The sequence below is a fragment of the Oncorhynchus keta genome, chromosome 28 (assembly GCF_023373465.1).
Source record: "Oncorhynchus keta strain PuntledgeMale-10-30-2019 chromosome 28, Oket_V2, whole genome shotgun sequence".
In the NCBI taxonomy this organism is placed as follows: Eukaryota; Metazoa; Chordata; class Actinopteri; order Salmoniformes; family Salmonidae; genus Oncorhynchus; species Oncorhynchus keta.
Window position 1 is genome coordinate 59817318 of NC_068448.1, and position 6127 is coordinate 59823444.

The window sequence follows — 6127 nt, forward strand, 5'->3', positions numbered from 1 at the left end:
ATCAAAATAGCAGCTCTTCGCTGTATTCGTTGAGTCTCTCTCAAGTCATTGTATGAAAGTTTTTAAATCTCACAGTATCAACTTTGCTGTGTGTTTGAGGTGAGGCTTCTTTTTACAGTCTGTGGCTCGAGGAAACCGTGCAGACACGGTGATCTGAGCTATCTGATTGGCCAGCGGTAGGCCTATAAGTGCACTTGATTCTACATTCAGACACATGAAATTGTTCAAAATGGGAACACTTTGCCTTCCTGGCGCTAGGGCTGCTGAATCAAGTGTGCTTACCACCAACAGCACTAGGGCTGCTGAATCAAGTGTGCCTACCACCAACAGCACTAGGGCTGCTGAATCAAGTGTGCTTACCACCAACAGCACTAGGGCTGCTGAATCAAGTGTGCTTACCACCAACAGCACTAGGGCTGCTGAATCAAGTGTGCTTACCACCAACAGCACTAGGGCTGCTGAATCAAGTGTGCTTACCACCAACAGCACTAGGGCTGCTGAATCAAGTGTGCTTACCACCAACACCACTAGGGCTGCTGAATTAAGTGTGCTTACCACCAACAGCACTAGGGCTGCTGAATTAACCAACAGCACTGGGCTGCTTACCACCAACAGCACTAGGGCTGCTGAATCAAGTGCCCCTACCACCAACAGCACTAGGGCTGCTGAATCAAGTGCCCCTACCACCAACAACACAAAATCAAGTTTCTTTCATGAATCAAGTTTCTTTCATGCCTGCTACATTAGGTTACTCCATTTGTCAATAGAAGTCGCTAGATGAGGTCATGATGTAATATGTATATTTGCGCAAGCGCATTAAAGAAATATAATACACACTGCCGTTCAAAAGTTTGGGGTCACTTAGAAATGTCCTTGTTTTTGAAAGAAAAGCTCATTTTTGTCCGTTAAAATAACATCAAATTGATCAGAAATACAGTGTAGACATTACTAATGTTGTAAATGACTATTGAAGCTGGAAACAGCTGATTTTTAATGGAATATCTACATATACATACAGAGGCACATTATCAGCAACCATCACTCCTGTGTTCCAATGGCACATTGTGTTAGCTAATCCAAGTTTATCATTTAAAAAAGCTAATTGATCATTAGAAAACCCTTTTGCAATTATGTTAGCACAGCTGAAAACTGTTGTCCTGATTAAAGAAGCAATTAGACTAGTTGAGTATCTGGAGCTTCAGCATTTGTGGGTTCAATTACAGGCTCAAAATGGCCAGAAACAAATAACTTTCTTCTGAAACTCGTCAGCCTATTCTTGTTCTGAGAAATTAAGGCTATTCCATGTGAGAAATTGCCAAGAAACTGAAGATCTCGTACAACGCTGTGTTCTACTCCCTTCACAGAACAGCGCAAACTGTCTCTAACCAGAATAGAAAGAGGAGTGGGAGGCCCCGGTGCACAACTGAGCAAGAGGACAAATACATTAGAGTGTGTAATTTGAGAAACAGACGCCTCACAAGTCATCAACTGGCAGCTTCATTAAATAGTACCCACAATGTCAACACTGAAGAAGCGAGTCCGGGATGCTGGCCTTCTAGGCAGATCTGCTTAGAAAATGCCATATCTCAGACTGGCCAATAAAAAGAAAAGATTAAGACTGGAAAAAGAACACAGACACTGGACAGAGGAAGATTGGAAAAAAGTGTTATGAACAGGCAAATCTAAGTTTGTGTTCGGATCACAAAGAACATTTGTGAGATGCAGAAAAAATGAAAATATGCTGGAAGAGTGCTTGATGCCATCTGTCAAGCATGGTGGAGGCCATCTGGTGGTGCTTTGGTGTTGGTAAAGTGTGAGATGTGTATAGGGTAAAATTGATCTTGAAGAAGGAAAGGCTATCCCTCCATTTCGCAACGCCATGCCATACCCTGTGGACGGAGCTGGATTGGAGCCAATTTCCTCCTACAACAGGATTATGACCCAATGTACAGCTTCAAACTATGCAATAACTATTTAGGGAAGAAGCAGTCAGCTGGTATTCTGTCTATAATGTAATGGCCCTATTGAGTTGTTGTGGGAGCAGCTTGACCGTATGGTACGTAAGAAGTGCCCATCAAGCCAATCCAACTTTTGGGAGGTGCTTCAGGAAGCATGGAGTGAAATCTGTTCAGATTACCTCAACAAATTGACAACTAGAACGCCAAAGGTCTGCAAGGCTGTAATTGCTGCAAATGGAGGATTCTTAGACGAAAGCAAAGTTTGAAGGACACAATTATTATTTCAATTCAAAATCATTATTTATAACCTTGTCAACGTCTTTACTATATTTCCTATTCATTTTGCAACTAATTGAATGTAATGTTTTCATGGAAAAACAAGGACATTCTGTTGTTTTAAAGCTAATTTCCTGCAATTCTACACATTTTGCCATTGGGCAGATGGAAAGGTTTGCTGTTATATAGTAATTGTACAGGGAAAACTCACTTTTAAAAGTTCATATTTTGTCAACTCATACCCAAATAATGTTGTTGACTCATCCTATACTCGTATTTGAGGTCAGTGCCTACATTGGAGAAAAAAAAATGTAAAAGAATGCTTGCTATTTCCTCATAGAGGATGATGTCATCGTCCTGAGGAGGATGAGCTGGCCAATCAGCGGTCTACATGCGTTCATATTTTTAATGACAGGTATATGCCAGTGGCGGTTAAGATGAGGGAGGACAATGATTGTTTTTATGAGCATGGCCTTTTTTCTATTACAGCATATTGGATGACTGCCATTCAAATTCCATTCACCCAGCTCAATGTAACATCGATAGGTTTAGGCTACTACATGATACAATATTTTTCCCTATACCCATCATCAGGTTGCTACAACCTAGCCTATGAATGAAAGTTTACAAAGTAATTTGAGAAATAAAGGCTGCATCTGGCTGATCTAGGGTGTAATCATCAGTCCAACAGTTGCAAGTCAGAGATTGGACAAATTCAGGTATGTTTATCACCATTTCGTCTGTTTGCTTCTGTTTAAGAAACATTTCTCAACAGAATTGGCGGAATTAATTTACCCCTGATCACATGCAAACCCAGGTCACTTTCATAGAAGCCACATACATACAGAGAGTGGAGAGAAGAGAGAGCTGGGGAGAGAATGGAGAGTGGAGAGAAGAGAGAGGTAGGGGAGAGAGGAGAGAGAAGAAGGGCGGGGGAGAGAGTGGAGAGTGAAGAGAGGCGGGGGAAGGGTCGCAAGTGACAGGTGCACTCACGCAGCAGCAGGTGGAGGCGGAGGCACAGAGAGGGAGCAGTCCAGCAGAACTCAGCCAGGCGGCCACATACACACAAACAGGGAAGTCGCAAAATCAACCCAAAGTCGCTGTGGCAGACTTACAGTAACACTGTATACTCTTTTACCAATAAAAGTTGCTGGAGGGCTCCGAAAACCTTAGAAATATAGCGACGGCGTCCCTATCTGGGAAAAACTGGTTTTAGGGCAGACGTCACTGGAAACGGTGCATTGCTGCCCACTACTGGATGTGGGAAATAAAAAAGAGGAGCAATAAATTAAAACTTTGAATGTGCTCAAAAATCCGAAAACAAAACACAAAACAAAAACAAAAATCATCAAAATACACTCAGAGCACTTTACACTTTTTCAAACAAGCATTTCAGAGCTGGCTACAATTTCAATTCCATCCCCCTGAAAAGATAGAACAAATATTACAACAAATATTATGGCTGAACTCAAATGTGCTGGTTGATAAAATACCAGTATTTATGGTATTTTGTTCTTAAATTATATTGTAAATTAGAAAGGTAGAGTTATGTTCTTCATGGAGTCATCACAATTGTACGGAAAGGTCTGCTCAATCCAAGAGTACAACCAATTGATTACAGCATTGTCCCAAAAATGGAGGAGGCGGGTGGCAGCAGGAGGAGGTAGGGAACGGGTCTGTCTGCCCAATATAAAGGATCAAAACTGGCGGAGGAATAAAAATAGCATAAATAGGAAAGTATACCAGTTTCATTTGAGAACCAGGATATTGACAACTGTGCCATACAGATTGCAAAATAGTTGTGAAGAGATTTTTGATGTGCCGATTCCATGGTACAGGGTGTATGAGTTGATATTTAAAACAACGCAAGAGTCAAGACTTCATGATTTTTAGCTAAACTTATTATGTAGAATTCTTGCTACCAACAAAATGTTGAATATTTGGGGCATAAAATCATTGAAGCTGCAGATTTTGTTGTGATGATACAGAATCAATAGACCATTTATTTTAGTATTGCCCTCAGGTAGACTGTTTCTGGTCTCAGTTCAGGAATGGCTGAAAATGCATAGCATTAATCTATCTCCTAGAAATAGTACTGTTAGGAGATCTGGAGAGACCGGGTCAGTCAATTACTAATATACTACTACTCTTATTTTAAGTATTTATCTTCAACTCACAATCTGTGGATTCTATTCGATTAGATAGATTGAAATTGTATGTTAAACATCACAGCATAGTTGAGAGATATGTGTTGCGTAGAAACCCAAAGTGGATGGCCAGCAGAGATAGATGGGATGGGCTGAGGGAAGCTGAGGGTTGTTATGTGGAATTGGAGACAAGTGGGAGTGGAGTTGTTGTGTGAGAGATAGAATGATGGTCAAAGATAAACGTTTTTTTTTTTAAATAGTAAAAAAAAAAACATAATAAAAAGTACATTGGAATGACACTAGGTGGCAGTGTTTTTACAACTAATGCCGGTTTGCCTGAGGCTGATGCCGTGCAGGTGTTTGTACACATACATATACACACACTCTCATTCAAATAAACACATACAAGAACACAAACATACATGTAATAATGCCAGACACGCACACAAACATATACAGTTGAGATTGCTGTTATGATTTTAATTGTCCTTGATGTTCTTTGTTTTATATTAATTTAAACAAATATTTTTGCATTGTTGTTTGCTGTTTTCTTCTGTCTTTTCCTTTTTTCTTTTAGTTCATTCTCTTGGTTGTTGGTGCATTGGGGGGTTCTTGGGGGTGGGGAATGAAATTAATTGTTTTGATTTTCTTCCTGGGGGGGACTGTGGGAGGGGTCTCGAATGTTTGAGGGACAGCTATTGGGGAACCGTGGGGGGAGCTTGGAGGGTTCGGGTTCACGTTTTTTGGCCTGGTGGTAGATCGGTCAACATGCCCTTGAGTTGGGCATTGACCCTGGGTGCTTCTGTGTGTCGCTCTGAATGGGAATCTGTTGGATGACTGGTATGATGTAGTTATTGAGCGGCTTCACTACAAGTATATTGTATGTTTCGAATATTCAATAAATAATTTTAAAAATAATTAAAAAATCAAATAAAATCCACTCAGAGCTCTACTCAGATCCAGTGACCTGAGAGGATGCTGCTGCAGTCAGTCCACCATGCAGCTCCTCACCCATTACATCCTTCATTCTCAAGAAGCGTTCAGCTGCAGATACAATGATATTGATCTTTCTTGAGTTCTTATCCATTCCTGCACTGGAATGTGGTGTTTCCATGGCAACAGAATCACTAGAATATTCTTTAACTTTTATCGATGCCTTGGCATAAGAGACAGACACACTGAACAGCCTCTTTCACCCTTCAAAAAACATTGGCACGTTCTCACTATCTTCTTTCCATTGAACATACGCTTCAATCGTCGAGCCTCAACTACTCCAGGAATTTTCATCTTCTCAACCCCGACTTCCACAGAGATGTTTTTTTACATTTACTCAAGTAGTATTTTACTGGGTGACTTTCACTTTTACCCAAGTCATTTTCTATTAAGGCATCTTTAATTTACTCAAGTATGACAATTGGGTACTTTTTCCACCACTGGTTGTTCACTTGCATATCTACCCTTTTATTGGCTGAAATGATCCATCCTGGTGTTGACTCCTCTCGCCTGCCTTCCATCTTTGAGGACATGTATTTCCATTGTTAGAGCAGTCACTTGATAATATAATAGATCATCTTTGGTAGTGGGGAGGGAACAAATGAGAGCAGTGTGTCATTGCTGACGAGTGAGAGCATAGGTCTGTGGGGTAGAGGGGATAGTTCAGATAACGGACCTTGGCTTAGAAACAGATGAGAATATCCAGCTCGGCCCTATTGTGTAGCCTATTCTAAGTCCCATGGATAGTTATAC